At 41.3% G+C, this 22,539-nt stretch overlaps 1 protein-coding gene across 7 annotated transcripts in view; it reads right to left on the reverse strand.

Annotated features, from left to right (window-relative positions):
* Positions 1–22,539, reverse strand: part of ANKS1B (ankyrin repeat and sterile alpha motif domain containing 1B) — a 624,779-nt gene that overhangs the window by 121,783 nt on the left and 480,457 nt on the right. The window contains exon 1 of one of the 7 annotated variants that reach the window (XM_038756221.1): positions 21,219–21,309. The exons of the other annotated variants lie outside the window; for them this stretch is intronic. The gene's annotated coding sequence lies outside the window, so the exon portion shown is untranslated. Of the gene's footprint in view, positions 1–21,218; positions 21,310–22,539 lie in introns of those variants that run through there. 7 annotated transcript variants of the gene reach the window in all.

A 22,539-nucleotide genomic window follows, 5' to 3' on the forward strand; every position in this document is an offset into this window, starting at 1 on the left:
TAGAAGCCCATGTACAGATTAGAAATGCACATAATAATAATAATAATAATAGAACGATCAGTTATCACTATCAAGACAACAAAAATCCCACTCCATTTCTTCAGGAAGTCAGATAAAGCCGCAAAGAATTGTAAAGTTCTAGGATCTGTTGGTGGCATTCTACTGAGTTGTCTCTTATTTTCACTATTGAGATGGGCTCTGTCTAAAATATATAATAGGACTCAGAGGGAGCCTCACAAGATTTTAGAAATGCCACACCAGCAAAACCGTCCATAGCAAGAAAAGTGAAAACTGTAATTGTTTGAACTATAATTTCACACTGCCTGCTGTAATGCACATTAATGGCAAGATGCTAGCCAGAGTTCCTTTGGACTGCTTACAGGAATATCTGGGTCCTGCAAGGGTCACTATGTCACTTCATGCCACACAGGCACCACTGCTGTGGTATTTGCAGAAATCCAGATGCAAGTTCAAATAATGACGCACAAACTCTTCTATCCTCACTAACCTCATCCCAGCATTCTTTCCTCCCTCAGTAGATTTGGACTGAAGTAACTAGGATACACTTGAAGAAGCTTACTAAGTACACTGAAGGCCTGAAAAAGGACTTCAATATCATAAACTATTGAGCGAACACGGAGGATGGCATGTACAAGGCACACTCGAGGTATGTGGTAGATCACTATAAAGGGGGAGAGAAACAAAGAGGAGAGAAATCACACACAAAGTTTATGGAAGGAAACCAACACAAAAGAGATTATGAAGCAAAAATTAGAATCCATTATAGGGAAAATGGGAAGATATATCACAATGAGGTGAAGACACAACAACGACACGTTTAATACATTCAAAGGAAATTTCAGCTGATCCACATGACTCAAAGGCCAGTAATGTGTCTATTATTGTATTGTATTCTCATAAGCACTTAGTACAGTGCTCCGCAAACAGGAAGTGCTCAGGAAATACGACTGAATGAATGACATGCACCCTGGCATCCTCAAAGGAAAACCATAGAGGTGTTAATTATAAGCAATTAATGAAAGCTGCACATCAACATAAACAGCTTGGCCTATTGGAGAGAGCACAGGCCCGGGAGTCAGAGGACTGGGATTCTAATCCTGGCTCTGCCAGTGCCTGCTGTATTACCTTGGGAAAGTCACTTAAAGTCTCTGTGCCTCAGTTTTCTCATCTGTAAAATGGAAATTAAACCCTTCTCCTTCCTAATTAGACTATGAGCCACAGACGGGACAGAGATTCTGTCCAACTTGATTATCTTGTTTTAACCCAGTGTCTAGTACAGTGCTTGGCACAAGGTATTTAAATACCACAGAAAAATAAAACAAAAACCTCCACAAAGATAAGGTTTTAGGTGAAAAGTCATATTAAGTGACGGTATCGAAGGCTCCTGACTCTCACAAACAGAACTGGGAATACTCTATAATGAATTATGCCTTATGGCTCAGCTGAAGCTACATGGGACAATCTCTTTGGAAAAATACCCCATTACCGCATTATTTATCAACAGTCTATATCCAGGGCAAGCCACTGTATGTCTATATTTGGAAGGTTAATTCATGCAAATGTTCGGTCAAAGACCAGTAGCAGCATGGCCTAAATGCTAGAGCACAGGCCTGGGAACCAGAAGGACTTTGGTTCTAATCCCAGATCTGCCCCTTGTCTGCTGTATGACCTTGGGCTTGAGCCCGTTAAGGGAAGAGATTATCTTTATTTGCTGTATTGTACTTTCCAAGTGCTTAATATAGTGCTCTGCACATAGTAAGCGTGCTACGAATATGATTGAATGAATGAACTTCTCTCTGCCTCGGTCACCTCATCTGCAAAATTGGGATTAAAATTGTGGAACAGGGACTGTGTTTAACCCAATTACTATCATCGTAGCCTATCAGGAAAGGAGTGTCTCTGAGCAAAGGTTTTGTAAGGAACAAGAGGTGGCAAAAGAAAAAAACATCATCAGGTGCTGAAAACATTAAGCATGGACAACACAACAAGAGACAGCATTTTGGGGTGAAATGTGTTTGGAACTGTGTGCCCACATTCATCTTTCCAGTTACCCATGAACTCAATCGATGGTATTTATTGAACACTGTACTGAGCACTTGGGAGAGTACAATACATAGTTAGCAGGTGTATTCCCTGCCCATAATGAGTTTATAGTCAGGAAGGAGAGATAGACATTAATATAACTAATAATATATAATTTAAAGATATGTACATAAGTGCTGTGGCATTGAGGGTAGGGTAAATATCAAATCCCAAATATCAAATTTTACTGTCAATTTCATTTGAGTGCTTACTCTGTGCAGAGCACTATACTAAGCACTTGTCAGAGTACAACAGAACATGAGACACATTCCCTGCCCACAACCAGCTTATAGTTTAGAGGTTTCGTAAGTGGTTTCTTCTTTGAATAGGGAGGACCAATATATATTAGATACAAACTTGGCAGATTTCCACCTCTCTCTGCATCACAAAGATAAATTCACTGGACGATAGATAGATTGTTTTCGGGAAGGAAGGAATATTGTCAAAATCAGGGAGCTGGAGTCAGGAAGCCTCAGTTACATTTTTTTTTTAATTTCACTTACTCTGCATCTTTGAACAAATAATTTATTACTTCCTCTGTCTTGTTGTTCCCAAACTATAAAAGGTGAAACTAACACCTGCCCTCTGCCAACCTCAGGGGGACGTTAGAGTAAGCAATTAGTACATAATGTCTGCTAAGTGTTTGGATTTCCTTGGAGATCGGCGCTCTGAAGAATTATTATATTATTCAGGAAGTAATAGAAGTTATAGGCATAATGTATACAATGAATCATGGTTAAGTAGTTGAATATAAGGGAGCAATCGGGTGCTTAGAATGGATAATACACTCAGGTAAGTCAATAGGATGATGATGTCATAAAAGAGTAACTAAATGCTGCAGTGGGTTGCGCCAAAAGGAATATTACAGTTTAAACCATCCTGGTAACAGTGCAGTCCTGGGCACTGTTATCCTGAGCTGAAGCATTGGTTTCAACTTGGCAGCCATGTCATAAAAGAGAAATGAAAAAAAGTTACATAAAGACATAGCAGTCACCTTAAATGCTAAACAATAAAAGAGATGAATGATAATAATAATGACGATGATATTTGTTAAGCACTTACTATGTGCCAAGCACTGTACTAAGTGCTGATGAAGATACAATGTTATTAGGTTGGACACAGTCCTTGGTCTACAAGGGGCTCACAGTCTACGTGGGAGGGAGAACAGATATTAAATCTCCATTTTACAGTTAAGGTTATTGAGGCACAGGGAAGTTAACTGACTTGCCCTTGGTTAGACATTCGACAAATGAGGGAGCTGGGATTCGAGCCCAGGTCCCTTACCTTCCAGGGCTGTGCTCTTTCTACTTGGCCATACTGCTTCTCAATCTGGTCAACGTGCCTAGCACTCTGCTAAATAATGAGATAGATACATGACAATGAGATTGCTCACAGTCCCTGCCCAACATGGGGCTCACAGCCGAAGAGGGAGGGAGAAGATGTACTTTCACCCACAGTTTAAACAGGAGGAAACGGAGGCACGGAGAAGCTAAGTGTCTTGCCCACAGTCACACAGCAAGTGAGCGACAGAGCTGGGACTAGATCCAAGGTCCCTAAGAATTCCAGCCCTGTGGCACTGTCATCTTTATGGAGCTTCAGCTTGGTCCCTTTCCCCAGAGGGGTCGGTAATCCCAGCTCTGTCAATTGTCTGCTGTATGACCTTGGGCAAGTCACTTAGCTTCTCTGTGCCTCATTTTCCTCATCTGTAAAATGGGGAGTAAGACTGTGAGTTCCATAAGGGACAGGGACTGTGTCCAATCTAATTGCCTGGTATCTACTTCAGCGCTTAGAGCAGGGCTTGGAACATGGTAAGAGCTTAACACATACCATAATTAACTATTATTAGTCCCATGAGTGTTTTCTAGTGCCCCAAGGGAATTGGATTCATTAGGGGAGTTCCTCTGTGGAAGTAGCAGCATCCAGGCTGGGTTTCTGGCTTCCTAGAATTAGCAAGGACCAAAGAAGGTATTAGGCGGGAAAGGAGGGTATCAAGAGGTAGGGATGAGCAGTAGGACAATGATGCTCAGAGAGAAGACCATCATCTTACCCACTGCTGGAGAAAGATGGTCCTGATCCCATGGCAACAATTGTCGTCAAGCCCTCCATGACTCTAGACTCGGTGGTGGCAGGAACTCATGTACTGGGTACACTCATGTCCATGACAATGGGAAGTCTCTGGATAATTGTATTTAGAACACGCAGCTGATGTTATTAGCATCGATTCAAATGCAAACTGCTCTTTATGGCAGAATTTCTTCTAAAAAACAGGGTGTTGCAATAATCCCAGCAAGCAGAGTCAGGATTCAAGTCATCCATCTGACTCATCCGACAGTGGAGTGCAATAACGGTGCACAGCTTTTGGGCAATTATTGGCCACCTAGGAGTCTGAGAAATAATCTGGACTTCCTTAGGACCTCATTATGGAAGTCGGTGAATTTATGTGTCTACATGTACTTTTTTTTTGGAGGTGAAACTAGTTTTTATGAGCTTATGCAAGTTTAAACTATACCTCTGCATATCATGGGCAGCGTAACCACAAGGATGGTTCAATGGTTAACGTGAATTGGGCCTGATGCTTGAGTGGCTCAGTAGAAAGAGCATGGCTCTGTATGTTGGAAGACCTGGGTTCTAATCTCAGCTCTGTCACTTGACTGTATGACCTTGGGCAAGTCACTTAACCTCTGTGGCTCAGTTCCCTCATCTGTAAAATGGGGATGGAATACCTATTCTCCCTCCCCTTTATCCTGCCATCCCAATGTGGGACACATACTGAGTCTGATCTACTAGTTACTCCAGCTCTTAGCACACAGTAACAGTTTAACAAATTCTGCCATTATTAGAGTGACGCAAACTTGACGTGGCCCTTGCTGCTGTCGGAGGAAACTGGCTGCAACAATGCAGAGCCTCATTTCACCAGACTCTCTGAAGGTCAACTGGTCAGAGTGTCACCGACAGCTGGGAGATGGTGTAGCCAAGGCAGGACTCTGCTTTTGTGCTCAGATATCCGGTGTTGCACTGTCATGTCCTCTCCCTCTTAGTATTTCTAGGCTGCATAGTCAGAGGCACATCAGAAGAGGAGAACCGCTGCCCCATTCATCCCATACTGGGGACCTCTCCTGCCAACCCATTTATTCAGGAGAAAACGCTTATTCGTAATACCCTAATCATTTCTAAGGATTTCTTTTTAAATGTGGTGCTTTACACTTCTAAGCTGCATTTATTACAATATTGCACAAAATAGATTTCCTGGAAATATCAGTGAAGTGGAAAAAATAAAAACCCAGGGGGGCCTAATGGAAAACAGACATCAGGCCTTAAAATTGAGTCTCCTCTGCCTCTTTTGTATTTTCTATTTGCTTAGAGAGCTGAGTGTTTCCTGGGAATTTAGGACTGTGGGAGACGTCAGTGTACTTGATTCAGGCAGGAGTTTGTATTTTTATACCCTAATTAGATGGTGAGCATTGCTAAATGTGGGCAACAATCAATGAAAAATGTGCGGCCTTAAGGGAATTTCTGTGGCTGCATAATTGCAAAGGTATCACAATTATCAGGAAAAGTTCAAAGTCTTGGTTGAGTTGACTTCAGTGCTCATAAAGCCATAGAGCTGGAAAGGAGCTCAAGGGATCATATTGTAATCACACCCTCCCTTGCCCCCCCCCCCCCACTCACCCTGCAATATCAGGACAATGTAGTTAAACCATCCAAGATAGATGATTGTCTACCTATCTTTAGTGAACTTCAGGATGGAAAGAACACTGATAGTCTGCTCCTAGGTTTAGTTATGACTATAAGAGTGAAGTACTTCTTTAAGTCTAACCAAACCCTTGGTTTGCTATAAATTAAGTCAGTGATTGCTTAGGCAGTCCTCCTTGGAGATGGAAAACAGCCAGTTACATCTTGGGCCAATTAAAGGAGGGGATCAGGAGGGCCATTAAGCTGAGCCTCAAGACCCGAAGCAGGTCTGGTGCTATTTTCCTTACTAATTGGTACATCTGCGCAGAAAAAGGCCAGTACAGCATTTTAAAAATAAAAAAAGTCTAATTATATTTCACTTTTTCTTCGGCTAGTGATTATCTTATCAATCCAAAGTATTTTTTGAGCATCTGGGTGGAAAGCACTCTACAGAGTTCTTGGGTAAATAGAACACAATAAATACAATGTAATCCCTGACTTCAAGGAGTTTACAGTCTAGCAGGGAAGAAAAATATTGAAATAAAATATATAGATAAAAGATGATGGAGTATAAAAATAGGCACATGTGCTCTTTGTGGTTAGGAAACATACCACTGATTGAAGTAGCAGTAGGAGATAATACACAATTGGGATATTAGAAATTAATTGGGTAGGGTCTTCTGGGCAAAATGTGATTTCAGAAGGGTTTTTAAGATGGGAAGAGTAATGGTTTGTTAGATGTGAAGGTGGAGGGAGTTCCAGGTATAGGGAAGGGGGGAAAAGCAGAGGTTGGAAGTAGGAGAGAAGAGAGGGGGCCTAGTGAATAGATTAGACCGTAAACGTCATGTGGGAAGGGTCTATGTCCGATGGCATGACATCTATCCCAGTGCTTAGTGCAGTGCTGGACACACTGTAAATGTTCAAATACCACATTAATAATTATTATGACAAAGCTTCCTATAACTTCAATCTAGTGTGAATACTGTTCTATCTGGTCTTTGAGTTTTATTTCTCCCATAGATATTAACAGGGAAATAATGAATTGGTGAGCCCTTATATTCAGAAATACTGTGCATACGTGATGTTTCAGTTATTTCCATTTGTGTTATGTCTGCTTGAGGCCAGTATATTTGATTAGAGTTCTTAACACATTTTCATGTTAATATTTAATAATACAATTACCCTAAGGAATCTGTCAACTTTCAGATATGCCTTCCTGTTTCTGCTCAACTACAACATTCTTCCAGTATGCTACATCTACGTGAATCTAGATGCCTTTAACATTTTCCCGAAGATATGCAACCACTGTATTTAGTAAATAGATGGAAATAATCTGATCAAGATTGAAAACACTAGCATTTCAAACTCCAATAGGAGAAAAAAAAATAATTGAACACTGCAGTGACTCCAGAAAGAGTTTTAAAACAAACTCTTCATCCATTTTTTGGTGTACCTTTGTACGAAAAGCTCAACTTCTTCGGGGTCTTTGGCAGGTAAGAAGTCTGATTGGTTGTTCCTCTCCAACCCTGAGCTCCTGACTGTGAAGCAACAGTCTCCAGGAGTCCCACTGAGAAGAGCCCCCTTCCTCCACCCCCACCCAACCATTGCCTTAATTCCTTCATTGGAAGGAGGCTGGCATCCCCTTTAGATGAACCCTGATGCCCAGGCATCTTCACCATGCCCTTTCTACCTCTTCTGCACCATCTCACCTCAGCTCCGAATACAGAGCCGAGTGGTCGCAGCCAAGCTGAGGGCAGTTGACACAGGAGGGGCCCCTTCAATGACCTCAGCCCCTCCACAACCCACATAAGACCACCCCCAGAGGCACACATGGCTCAGAGAAAGGGTGTGGCAACAGCATCCTTGCATTAGAGATGGACTGGAGGGAGCCACATGTTCACCTGCTTTCTTCCCTTTCACCAGGCATTAAAATTCATATACGTGTTCCATTGCAGACTCAAGACTCCCTGCTTTGGAGGCTAAATACTTGATAACTTTGGAAATTCAATGCTAGTTACTTGGGATTTTCTGCACCCTTCTCAGTGGGTGGTGTGTTGGAGTTGGACTGGACAGAAATGTTTTACCCACTCTATAGCGGTTTTTCTTTCAATGCTACATATCGCTAGAGCTGTTTCTTAGGTATACTAAATGCATTCGAGCCTTAAGCTATTCATTTTTTAACTACACATTACTTCAAAAATCTGTGTCCTGATGGATTTGGCAAAACAGAAAAGATGATAGCTGCTTATCTCAAATCCTGCTCCTCAAAGATGATCCATGAAGCTTTTTGTTCCTGCCTTTGGTCTCTCAATTATCATCTTGTGAAACAATCTAAACCTTCTGAGAGAAGGGCTGGTACACCCATATTAGGACAGAAAATGGAAACAAATACAGTTCTTATTCCCTCCCACAGAGTCAGTTTGACTCATTCCCTCCTTTAGAGACATTGTGTCTGCGTCTAGCATCCCTGCTTCCTACTGCAGGGTGGGTGATCTTGGTGAATTTCACCACAGGACATTTGAACATCTCAATCAGTCAATGGCATTTTCTTAAGTTTTTACTGTGTCCAGAGCACTGTACTAAGTACTTGAGAGAGCACAATATAATGGAGCTTACAGGCTAGAAGGGGACGAGCTCACTATCCTCTCAATTCTCGAACCCCGATCATTTACCTTGCTTGGGTGCAACCTGATGAAGGTAAAGAGAAACAGTTTATCCTGGCTAATAAAGGCGGTCAGATTAAGGCCAATTTCTAACGTAGCCATAGCTTCCTCCTGACCATCAAATGACCTCCCCTTCTTCTACTCCCCCTTTGCAAATCTTGAGGCCATCACCAATGAACCAAAATGGACAGTTGAAGAAATATTCCTTATCTGAAAGTGTTAGGTCGAAGTGACAGCAGTTCAACCACTCAAGTTCTTTTTTCGTCAGTTTACCATATGACCCCCATCACAAAGATGAATTTAGTCTGACAAAAGCTGAGCTACTTTTCTATGATCATCTCCATTATTGCCTAGAAATCTGACTTCTGTAATTAAGAACTCAAAGATCAAGCACATTTTTGTAAATGGGAAATGTTGAGCCTGTCCACCCCCGCACACAAAAAAACTCCACCTCAAAACAATTCATGCAGAGTCCAAGCAGTCTAATAAAAGGGAAGTGACAGCTTAGCAATTGTTTAAATCAAAGCGTCTAGCAGCCCATAAATCAAGAATCTATTATATGTAAGTAACATGATCTTGGTTTGAAATAATGAAACAAAATTAAAATTGAAATATTCCTTAGCAGGAAAGCAAGAGTGTAGTAATCTACAACTCTGAGGGTGCTTAGTGCTTCATTATTAACAACCTCAATAACTGATACTAATCAGTATTTAATAAACAGCAGATTTACTGGAGAAGCTGAGGGGTGAAGAAACCAAAGTGCAGGAGAGAAAATATAATTTCACATTAAAATATAAAAAATGGCTAGATTCAAACACCATTTGACAGCTCAGAATACTGTAATGTTGGCACTACATTTAACAAAGGCAGCAATCAATTTCTTCTTGAACTCCAATCATTCTGAGCTTATCTTCCCTCTCCTCAAAAGCCTCCAGTGGTCGCCCAGACTTTTCCACATCAAATGAAAACTTCTCACCATTAATTTTAAAGGCACTCAATGGGCTCTCTTCTCCTTCCTCTCCCACTTCAACCCAACTCTCACACTTTGCTTCTCTAGCATTAACTACTCACAGCCATTCACCTCTCTCACATTCATCTCCTTGCTTCCGCCTTCCCTGCTGCCTGTAACTTTCTCCCCTTCACACCTCACCTTCACATCAAAATGGGGACTTTGCTCCCCACTTTCAAAGTCCTACGAAAATTACATTTCCAATCAGGAATCCTTCCCTGACTCAACTCTCATCTCCTCATCCTAATCTTCCTCCCTTCTTCTTCACCTATGCACTTGAATCAGTGGCCCTGAGCACTTGGGCACTAACTTAGAGACATCCCCGCCCCCCAGCTCTTTTGCAGACATCTTTTTACTTGCTTGTTTCTCTATCCACAGTTTACTTTAATGTCTGTCTCCCCACTAGACCATAAGCCCACTGAGGGCAAGGATTGTGTGTACTTACTCTATTGTACCTTCCCAAGTCCTTAGCACACAGTAAATGCTCAATGAATACCCTTGATTAATTTCCAATTCTATGCCAACTCAGACACACCTATACTGCATAGTTTTTCCATTTGCCTCCTGCTACCACTATGTTTTATCTGTATTTTTCTCGTGGCTGCTTCTGAAAGTGTTACTGACAACGGTGATCTGCAATGACCTTGTCATCAGAAGTTTTCACCATCCTTCACTTTCTAAAGGAAGGACTCGGGAGTTAACATGCCCTGCACCTTTGGCCAAATATTTATGACTGACATTGGAGGACCTCAAAAATATTTTTAATCAACAGGCTCCCAAAACAATAACTTCAGAAAAAAAACCACAACCACACAACTGGGACTCTTCAATTTTGGAGGTGAAATCAAATTAATTTTGTTCAAAATTGTCTCAGGTAACTGTTCAAGAAAGTATTATAAACTTCAACAGTTTCTGTTATAATCTGGAGGACAAAAATGACACCTTCCTAACAAGGCGTTAGAAAGGTAGTCTAAAATAAGAAAACTAGAATTGATCTGAGGCAATCTAATCATGAGCAAAATAAAGATCGGTTCTGATGGCTGGAAATGACTAACCAGAGGAAGACCTTTTTCAGCTAATTAAAAATAGGCTAAAAATAATTGGATTCAGTTGGTAAGAACAACCACCATTTGGAAGTTCTCCTTGCTTGTGTTTCCTTTGTCATACAGTTTTCTCCTGTAGATCTACATCAGGCATCAGTACAATGTAGAGCAGAGGAGAGACCCAGCAGTTTAAACAATATTATCTTAAAGGTTTTTGTTGAGCTACTGACAACATAGGATAGACTGCTTGATCTCCCCATACTTCAAGGCTGGTTGGCAAAATGCATCGAAGGCAGAATTACAATATCTGATCTCTCTGGGGAAGCAGCAGAATTTTGCTTTCTATATTTTTGGCAAAGATAATCCTGCCATTTTTGAGAGGTTATTAAAAGGCTGGGGGGAAAAAAAGGGACAAGATAAGCTGGAGGAGCATGAGGAGGATGGGTTTGTGGAGCTGAAGTCCACTCTGCTTGGTGGGACTAAGATAGAGGTAAAAGAGTGGACGAGAGGAGCGGTTGGAAGAGGCCATTCAAGCTGTTCTCTTTTTAACCAGGAGAATGCTTGCAGGGGTACATGTGATTAACAAGCTTCTAGGGTGGTGGAAGATGGGTGGAAAAGGGCAGGGAAGACTGTTGGATGGAAAGGAGAGGGGAAAGGTCCAACCCAAGGAAATGAAATCTTTGGCTGGCCCAGGGTAGAGAGGGGTCAAGTGGGATGGAGGGGCCGGAGAGAGGGAAGAGAAAGGACACAAGAGAACTGGTCCTCACAGGCTGGACTGGGCCCAGAGAAATTCAATGCCTTTTATAAAGATTATTATTAGTAAAAATAAGACTGGTTTTTATGTGCTTACTATGTACCAAACACTGTGCTAAGTATGGGTGACAGATATTCGATAATCATATCATACAGTTCCTATCCCACATGGGGTCTAAAAGGAAGGGAAAACAGGGATTTTTGATAATTGTGATTTAAGAGTTTATATATCAGATACTGAGCTAAATGCTGGGGGAGATGCAAAATAATTAGACTGGAGACATTCCTTGTCCTACATGAGGTTCACAGTATTTCACAGGTGAGAAACTGAGGCACAGAGAAGTTAAGTGATGTGATTTGCTCAAGGTCACAGAACTGACAACATGGTCTAGTGGAAAAAGCACTAGACTGGGAGCCAGACAGTCCCACTCCACCACCGGTCTGCTGTGTAACCTTGGGTACATCAATTTCTCTGGGATTCTGTGTCCTAATCTTTAAATGGGGATTAAACAATTGCAATCATTCATATTTGAGGGCCTACTGTGTGCAGAGCATTGTACTAAGTGCTTGGAAGAGTACAATAAAACAGTTGGTAGACACATTCCCTGACCACAATGAGTTCACCATCTAGAGTTTTTTTAAGACTGTGATCCCCATTTGGGACAGGGACTATGCCTAAACTGATTATTCTGTCCCTATCCCAGCATTTAGTAAATGCTTGGTACATAGTACACACTTAATACCACAAATCATTATTATTATTATTATTATTATTATTATTAGTGACAGAAGAGGGACTAGACCCTGAATCTCCTAACTTCCAGTCCCATATTCTTTCCCCTAGACTACACTGTTAATGTGCTCAAAGATACACTCAGGGAGCCAAGTCTTTTTTTTCCCCATGGTATTTGTTAAGTATTTGCTTACTATGTGCCAGGCTGTACTAAGTGCTTGGGTAGATACAAGAAAATCAGGTTGGAAACAATTCATATCCCACATGGGGCTGATGGTCTTAATCCCCATTTTACAGATGCGGGAACTAAGGCACAGAGAAGTTAAGGTACTACCCCAAAATCACACAGCAGACCAGCAGAAGAGCCAGGATTAGAACTCAGGTCATTTGCCTCCAAGGCCTGTGTTCTTTCCACTAAGCTATACTGCTTATCATCTGCACGAAAACTTTACCTACTTTATTTTCCCTCCCCAATCATTTTCCTCATCTATGGCCATTCAGATATGTTTTCCCCCCACTTTACTGCTCTTTCAGAATTCCTCTATGGTAGATTTCAGAAGTGGGTGGGTTAAGATGATGCTACCAAGGAACAACAACAAAAAAAATGTGGGCAATGTTCTTCACAACCTAACACAAAATGGTAACATATGGTCAAATGTGGGAAGGTGGAAAACATGAGAAGGAAAAGCTCTTTTCCAGCATTATTTGAGATACTTTTATTCAATTCTCACGTTACAACTCTTCAGAAAGCCTAAGGGAGGGGACTCTCCAACTCATTCAATGTCGCTTGCCTGTGCTGTCAGTCAATCATATTTATTGAGAATTTACTTTGGGCAAAGCACTGTATTAAGTGCTTGGGAGAGTACAACAATATAACAGACACCTTCCCTGCCCACAATGAGCTAGCCTGTGGCCTCTAGCCCCTGAGTCTTCAGATGCAAAATGTATGTGAATGTCATAAAAAAAATCAAACACCAAAGACAAATCATATGTCTAAGGTTCTGATCATAATAGTCCAAATGGCAAAACTAAATAATCCCTATTTTGATATAGCTAGCCTTGTTCACTAAACCCACTCAATGGTAATACCAGCGTAATTCTAAATTTTACCCTTAAACACAACTCTAAAGCTCAATGCAAGCCCTTATGTTCTCAAGGAGCTCAAATACAGGCCAACCCTAAAACTATCCTGCCCTAAACCCTCGAATCCTAACCCTAGAAAGGCTAATGGTGTTTATATTCCTCATTAGAACGTATACTCCTGGAAGGCACAATCATATCTGCTCATTCTATTGGAAGCAGTGTGGCTCAGTGGAAAGAGCACAGGCTTTGGAGTCAGAGGTCATGGGTTCAAATCCCGGCTCCACCAATTGTCAGCTGTGTGACTTTGGGCAAGTCATTTCACTTCTCTGGGCCTCAGTTACTTCATCTGTAAAATGGGGATTAAGACTGTGAGCCCCCCGTGGGACAACTTGATCACCTTGTAACCTCCTCAGCACTTAGAACAGTGCTTTCCACATAGTAAGCGCTTAATAAATGCCATTATTATTATTGGGATACACAATAGGGGTACACATTGCCTAAGGCACATTTAATTGGATTTCCCGTATGCCTAGGCTCCCTATGTGATTTCCTTCAGCCACCTGAAGGTGTTGATTTAGAATTCACTAAAGGGCCAGGTCCTTTGATTGGGTCCTGCAGATGGGATCTGATTATTTGGAATACCTGCCAGTTGTGTGATGCAATCTGACAACTTGGGGAGGATCTGGGGAATTTCCATGATTAATATAGGCATGTGTGATCCAGCATATCAAGTAGAGAGAGGGGAAGAGGTAAAAGGTCTTTTTAGGTAGGTACAGGAAGGGGTTCCAGGCAATACATTCTCTAAAGCACTTAGTACAGGGCTCCGCACATAGTAAGTGCTCAATAAATATCTTTGGTTTTAATATGAAAAAAGAAATATGAGAAAAAGATGAAATAAATTAGATTGCTTTGACTAGGAGAGAAAATGTCCAAGGTGACTTAACAGCTCTCTTCAAACCTATGAAATGTTTTTAAGAGGGTGCTGCCAGTCCACAGAAGGTCAAACAAAAGGAATTCCATTTAAATTCAGACGAGAGCTCTCTTTTGGACATAGGAGTAAACTTCTTAGAACAAGACACTGAGAGAAGTTGTGGAGTCTCCAATCAATCAATCAATCGTATTTATTGAGCGCTTACTATGTGCAGAGCACTGTACTAAGCGCTTGGGAAGTACAAATTGGCAACACATAGAGACAGTCCCTACCCAACAGTGGGCTCACAGTCTAAAAGAAACATGGATCACCATGTTTGGAGATCCAGAAATCAAGAGGCAGTCTACTTGGACCAGATGCTTGGACTTAGTACAGTGCTCTGCATACAGTAAGAGCTCAATAAATATGATTGACTGAATGAATGAATGGTAGCATGGAGGCAGGGGGATGGATCTCGAGGTCCCATCCAGCTCTATGATCTACAACCAGACTAATTGTCAGATGAAGAAGATTCTTGGGAATGTGGGTAGGATGAACCAATTTGAGGAGACTCTACAGATAGGGAAATCACAGAAGAGGCTGTGGCAGACATAAGCTCACTGTGGGCAGGGAATGTGTTTACCAACTCTGTTATAAAGTACTCTCCCAAGTGCTTAGTACAGTGCTGTGCACATAGTAAGCTCTCAATAAATACCACTGATAGACTAATCGATATGCCTCTATAAGGCTTTGAGCATTGAGGGCTTCACTTTTACCAGACTGAGGCCTCTTGCTGACCTCCCTGTCTCTCCCCACTCCAGTCCATACTTCACTCTGTTGCCCAGATTATTTTCCTACAAAAACATTCAGTCCAAGTTTCCCCACTCCTCAGGGACCTCCAGTGGTTGCCCATCTTCCTCCACAAACAGAAACTCCTCACCATTGGCTTTAAAGCACACAATCACCTTGTCCCCTCCACCTTACCTCACTGCTTTCCTACTGTAACCCAGGCTGCAAACTTTGCTCCTCTAATACCAACCTACTCACTGTACCTCAATTTCATCCATCTCGCCACTGACCTCTCGCCCACATCCAGCCTCTGGCCTGGAAGGCCCTCCTTCCTCATAATTTCTTTAAAATGCTATTTGTTAAGCACTTATGACACCTGTCCACATGTTCTGTTTTGTTGTCTGTCTCCCCCTTCTAGACTGTGAGCCCGTTATTGGGTAGGGACCGTCTCTATGTGTTGCCAACTTGTACTTCCCAAGCGCTTAGTACAGTGCTCTGCACACAGTAAGCGCTCAATAAATACGATTGAATGAATGAATAAATGTGCCAGGCACTGTTCTACATGCTGAGGTAAATACAAGCTAATCAAGTTGGACCTAGTCCATGTCCCTTGGGGCTCACAGTCTTAATCCCCATTTTACAGATGAGGAAACTGAGGTACAGAGAAGTTAACTAACTTGCCCAAGGTCACTCAGCAAAAGGTCACATAGTTCTGAAAGCTAACTGAAAAATCTCAATAGAGAAAAGTTCAAAAGCAATAAGAGAATCACATGCCATTCAAAAGGTAAGAAGTTCCATTACATTTTTAGCTGTGACTGCATCCTACAGCCGTTTAGACATCCTCCAAACTGTGATAAAGATTTCCCATGGCCTTGGTTGTCCTCCAATCTTTTCCCCTCGTCTCTGTGCATTCTCCCTCTGGCCCCTACACCAGAAGCATTCAGAAAACAGCTGCATCTCAGAAATTAGAGTGGGAAAGTGAGAAAGAAAAATCAAGAAATGGCAACCTTGAAAATAGCAACAATTATATTTGATCTTGCAAGTGGCCTGAAAATAGACCACAGAGTCCAACAAGCCATTCATTCACAAATCATGTGCAAGCTATCTGCATACACATTTTTGTTCTTTCATAGACCTGATTACAACTATTCTTAATGGAAAGCATTGATTTAGGCCATACTAAAGTACAGAGTTTAATCTAATTCTAGCAGATATTCTGAGTACATCCTAGGAGAGACAGTGAAGACCATGAAGGTGGGAGCTTATCTAAGAACGGGAGTGGGATGGTGGGGCAGGTAACCTTCGCTGGATCCTACCACCCCTGTCCAGTTATTTTAGGATAGAAAAAGCAGAAGAGATTTGCCAACAGAGAATGGGAAATTGAAGATAGCAGTAAGGGAGGGGAAGAGAGACTCCACCTTGAAAGACAAATGGGAAGGAAGGGAAGAGGGAGGCCAGTCTGTATTGGTCACCTTACTTTTGAAGGACAGGATGAGTGTCTATAGTCCTGCTGGTTTGATGGCTCTTTGTTCTTGGATCTTTTCTTCCCTTTCTCAGAGCAGAGGGAATAGAGGGGTAGAAGGAAAGGAGGAAAGGAGAACTTCTTGGAACAGGAAAGTGTGAACACAAGCAGTAATATCTGAAAGCTTATCACTCTGGTGAGCTTAAAGGATCTCTAAAATAAGTGTGACCTTGGGTAAGTCATTTAACTTCTCTGTGCCTCAGTTTCCTCATTTTCAGAATGGAGATTCAGTACCTGTTCTCCCTCTTAAACTGTGAGCCCCATGTAGGATCTGTTATCTTGTATCTACACCAGTGCTTAGCACATAGTAAGTGCTTAACAAATACCATTATTCTTCTTCTTATCACCGGATGGAGGACAAAAATATTCATATCACCCTATGCTGTTATTTTATTTCCGTTCTAAAGTCAGGTAGGTGCCTGCAGTTTGAGAAATTCTGCCTTTGAGTACAGAATGCACATACATACATTCTGGCAGAAAGAGCAAGAGACACATTTTAAGTTTAGCTACATTTCCTTTTCAGCTGTGAAGTGTCAGGCAGCTTCCCTGGTAATCACAAACATGCAAGGAAATCAAAAACCTAGTCAAAAATCCACATCCAGTGGCCTCAGCCTTATTTTAAATTATTGAGACAATACTGCACCAATTTCCACTCACCGTTTGGAGTGAAACAGTAGAATGCCTTCATATATCTGAGTTTTGGACTTCTAATTTTTTTTTTGAAACTAGAGCTGGTTTGGCTCTAGGCAAGAATAGTGCTATATCAAATGTTCAATATTTAATTTATTTCTCATATTCCTCTTGACACCTTATCAGAGAAGCGTGAGTTTGAAAGGAAAAGCTTTTCTGAAGAAAGCCTACACCCAGGCAATATTTCTTCCTCAGCTAAATATGAACTAGTCTAGCGAAGTGATTTGACTGGATCTGTTTCAGTCATGTTCATTTTCCTATGATAATGTCCCACACTTGGAAAAATGTCATTCCTTTAAATCACCAAAAGCTTGATTTGGTTTAAATATAATAAACCTTTAAAAACTTCAGAAGCAATAGTCAATTAAAACTATTAAAAGAAAAAAAAATCAAAGATTTGTTGGGTGAAACATTTCAAGAGTATCAGTTGAAATTAACTTGAAAAGTAGTACTTTGCTTTTGAAGATGACACCACATAAATGCTTAACTCAATAGGGATGATGGAGTCAAGCTTTTTGATTCAGGCACTCCAACTGCACTCAATTTAGTTCCCTGACAAGGCCCGGAGAGAGTCCAATCTGGGATGAAAAACACCAAACATAGTGGTTTTCGATTCTGCTAGTTATTTGAAAACTTCCTACTTCAGTTCTCTTCCCTGCTATAATTTTGCTCCTTTTCACCTCCATGCCTCGAATAAAAAGTGGGTTTCTATGACACCACTGATATTGGACCATAGGCATGTGCACATATGGCTGAAAAGATGTAAAATGTTCTCTTCAATTCTGTTGTATTTGCAGTACCTAACACTAATTTTGGTGTTGCCTCTTCATGATCTTCTAGAAGCTACTATTCATAAAGAACAGTCATTCATTCATTCAATCGTATTTATTGAGCGCTTACTGTGTGGAGAGCACTGTACTAAGCGCTTGCTTAGAAGAAACAGGAAACAGTCCTGTTTCCAAGTGTACACCAACTTGGTCTTTCTGTAATTTCCTCAAAAGTCTGCTTCTATTCATTCTTTAAAATGTTTTTTATCCTCATACATTCTTCCACCTCTGACCCCCTGCTCGTCTTCTCTTTCCTGCCTGATACTACCTCCCCCATCAAATCTGCCCGACCACAGCTCTCCCCATCTTCAAAGTCCACCTCCCCACTACCCAAATTAACATTTTATCTTCTTCCCAGATTTCTTCTTCCCAACTTCCCCTTGTAGCACTTCTGTACATATCATCTTATACACCCTGTCACTTGAGCACACGTTCATTCACAAATTCACTTTTCTTACTTCCCTCAAACTATACATTATTTATGTGTCTCTTTCTCTGGCTATATTGTAAGCCTCCTCCTCATTGAGGGTGCAGATTCTGTCTGCCAACATTATGATGTGCCAGGACTATGAATACTTTGTTGGCCATTTGAGAGACAGGCAGACACACACACACACACACACACACACTTCATCCAATGTAAGTGAAGGACAACTAAAAAGTCTGTCTATAGTGGAAAAAACACAGGCCTGGGAGCTAGAGGACCTGGGTTCTAATCCCAGTTCTACCAATGGATCTGACAATTGCTAGCTGTGTCACAACTTCACATGTTGCCAACTTGCACTTCCCAAGTGCTTAGTACAGTGCTCTGCACACAGTAAGGGCTCAATAAATACGATTGAATGAATGAACTTCTCTGTGCCTCAGTTTCCTCAACTATAAAATGGAGATTCAAACCTGTTCTCCCTCCCACTTACGACTGTGAGCCCCACGTGGAACAGGGGCTGTGCATCCACCCCAGCACTTAGAACAGCATTTGACACATAGCGAGTTCTTAACAAATACCATAAAAAACAAACAAGTGATTAGTTCAGTATTTTGCACACAGTATGTCCTCAATACTTTTCAGGCTGGCATATGCTTATTCAGTTGAAATTGTTTCTACCTTTCATGTTAACAGCCACAGTAACTTTCTTCCACCCCACAGTGTGGTTTGCTAATAAATATTGATTCTGCTTGTGCAGTTTATTCTCTTATCTATATGTAACACTAGCTTCAGAATTTTGTTGGTTAGAAGCAAACATAATTTTCACCAATATCCCTCACTTTATGTAGATTGGACTTTTTCCACTGAAAGTTAAATCATAGTCCCTTATTAGAAAGTATCTTATAAAAGTTAATTCCAGCACACAGCATAACCATCCCTGTATTGCATGCAAACACTTTAGTGCTTAATGCTTCTAATGTTCTTCTATTTTTCCCCCCCTTAATTCACTGTTTCCCATTTTCTCTCCCATTGCTGTGTCTAGTTTATATTCTTCCATTATTCTAGTCTTGCCCTATCTGAAATCAAAATTTGTTTTTTTTTTTAAATCACCATATTTATTCATAATATTTTCAGTTTAAAGTTTAAAGAGAAACATTCCTGGAAGAATTATTTTTACATGGGTTGAATTTTAAAATTCAGCTGAGGAAAAAGGCTGTGAATGAAAGCAGGATATGCACCGATGTTTGGATAAGAGAAGTAATCATTGCCACTTGTTTTCCAGAGCACTTTCACATCAGTTAATCTCACTTGGTCTTTGTGTGAATGCGGATGGTTTTTGGTCATATAAGAACATTATGAGCCGGGATGACATTATGAAGATCCTGAAACTGGACAGGAACCCTGAACAGCTACAAGCAACACCTGGGAAACAGAATGCTGACCTCCTATATCTCTCTGAGGGAGGTGAGCAGAGAGGCAGCTCAGACAGGCCAAGTTTAGATAGCAGGGTTGAGGGGCAGTGTGGTCTAGTGGGTACAGCATGAATCTGGGAGTCAGAAGGACCTGGGTTCTAATCCCCACTATGCCACTTATCTGCTGTGTGACCTTGAGCACATCACTTCACTTTGCCTCAGTTACTTCATCTGTAAAATGTTGATTAAGACTGTGAAGCCCCATGTGGGACATGGACTGTGTGCAACCTGATTAGCTTGTATCTATGCCAGCACTTAGTACAGTGCCGGGCACATAGTAAGCACTTATTACCATTTTTTTTAAAAAAAGAAGCTCAGTAGTAGTCAATATGGGATCCTACATGACAACTCCTAGATAGAAACATTTTGGTCAGTTCAGAATATTGTAATAATAATAATAATAATGGCATTTATTAAGTGCTTACTAGGTGCCAAGCACTGTTTTAAGAGCTGGGGAGGTTACAAGGTGATCAGGTTGTCCCATGGGGGGCTCACAGCCTTAACCCCCATTTTACAGATGAGGTAACTGAGTCCCAGAGAAGTGACTTACCCAAAGTCACACAGCTGACAAGCGGCAGACCGGGAATTGAACCTATGACCTCTGACTCCAAATCGCGTGCTCTTTCCACTGAGCCACGCTGCTTCTCTACATACACAAAATAATACTTCTTGATACAGCAATGTATCCCCACTAGAAATTGTGCAGGCAAAAAATGTCAATGTCAGAAAGGTTAGGATAAATTAATGAGTCACAGGTCCTTAACAAGCTATTTTAAAACTGAACCTATAGAATCTTATAAAAAATGGCAATGAAATAGACTTTAATCCATAAGGAAAAAGGGCTGGAAATTCCAGTTGAAGTAGGAAAAACATGAATAGCTACTGAGAAGCACAGAGACAAGTCAGCTTTAAGAAACACAAAGTTGAAAGAGAAACAGTTCAGGCTCAGGATAGTGCCTACAGTAATCCAAATAAAAGAGCTAACTCAAATACTATGGGAGAAAAAATGTTCTGAAATCTGCTATGGACCTTGGGTTACCAGGTTGCCCAAGGAAAACTGTTGGATTAAAAGGGACACCACTTTCAAGGAGAAGAGCCTTACCCGAAATATTTTCTTTTTTATAGAAGTCAGGAGACAGAACAATTTTCTTAGCATTTATACTAAGGGGAAAGAACTAACTTAAAGGTATGAGCCACCTTCATGGAGAAGAGTCTTACCAGAAGTATTGTTTTTTAATTGAGGTCAGGGAGAGGACACACTTTCTTAGCGTTTACATTGAATGGAAAGAAAGAATTATCTTAAAGCCTCACTTTACAGTCTATGAAAATGTGTATAAGGCTTTCTTGCAACTACATTCTCCTTTTGCTCCATTAAATAATATTTATCAGACAGGATCATATTCAGACAAGTGGGTATTGTCCCAAAGTTAAAAAAATTAAACCCAAAACTTTACTCACTTGCAGTTTTAACAGGCCACATACAACCGTCAGAGCAGTCAGTTTTAGATTTTCCTCACCTCACCTTCTTTGGTGGACTCCTTGATCTTCAGATCCAGAAATTCTGCCTCTAAAATTCTCTCCCTGGATTTTTAGGTGGGGAGGGAAACCACCATCTTCTGCTCCTCCCTTTCCTTACTCAATCCCGAGCCTAATAATTGTTTCCTTGATTGGCAAATAAAGCCATAGCCCCCTCTTATTAGCTGGAGGTCAGAAAAGGAGCTTGAGTTGACTCTTCTGCCAGAAAGAAATCTCTTGTCTTATCCCTTGGCAGTTTGGGGGTCTTTCCAGCTGCTTGGCCAGAGAGCAGAGAAACGTCTCTCCCTCCCCATTCTTTGCTGCCGTCCTCCTTGGAACCGAAATTAGACCTCAATGAGACACAGCTGGTCCTTAACTGCCTCTGGTTGGAATCTTCCGGGCAGACTCCCTTAGAGAAGCAGTGTTCAGTTCCTCCCACACTCAACGTTTAGGGTGCTTGCTCATGAGCATTTAAAGAAAATGCATACACACAGGGTATTTAATCTCAATCTGAAAAATAGCAATTTCAGGAAAGGGGAAGGGAGAGGAGAAACTTTCCACGCCCTACAGAAAACTGTAAAGATTCCCGAGACTATGAAATCCTATAGGCACAGTTCTTTGACACCACCCCACTTCAGGTGGTGCAATTAGTCCCACCTAAACCCACATTTCAGCCTCCTCCATCCCTCCTAACAGGGAATGGTATTGTGATTTTAAAAGATTTTGTATGAACAAAAATATGATCATAAGATTCTTTTCACTTTCATTTTTCTAGTTGCCCTTCATCTTCCTCTCTAGACTATAAGCTCCTCGTGGACAGGGAATGTGTCTACCAACTTCGCTGTATTGTACTCTCCCAAGTGCACAGTACTATGCACACAGTAAATATTCAATAAATACCGCTGATTTATCGATCCCATTGCCTGACCGACTTTGATGGGTGACACTATGAAATTCTGCTCTGCCCCTGGTTCCTAGCATTCAGACCCGGCTCCAATACATGCATCAAGTATTCTGCTCAGTCAGGCTGAATGTAACTGTAATTCTCTGCAAGGCCCCACTGTTGGGTAGGGACTGTCTCTATGTGATGCCAATTTGTACTTCCCAAGCGCTTAATACAGTGCTCTGCACATAGTAAGCGCTCAATAAATACGATTGATTGATTGATTGATTGATTTTGCAGCTGACAACTTTGCAAATAAAAACAGGTGTGAGGACTCAGACTGTGAACAAAGGAAAGATAGCCAGCATTTTAATGTCCAAGGTTCTTATCTTAATGACCAATAACGTGGACTTTTCCCTTGACTCTCTCATTCAAGCTGCCCATT

Source organism: Tachyglossus aculeatus, chromosome 14 (assembly GCF_015852505.1).
Source record: "Tachyglossus aculeatus isolate mTacAcu1 chromosome 14, mTacAcu1.pri, whole genome shotgun sequence".
Taxonomy (NCBI): domain Eukaryota; kingdom Metazoa; phylum Chordata; class Mammalia; order Monotremata; family Tachyglossidae; genus Tachyglossus; species Tachyglossus aculeatus.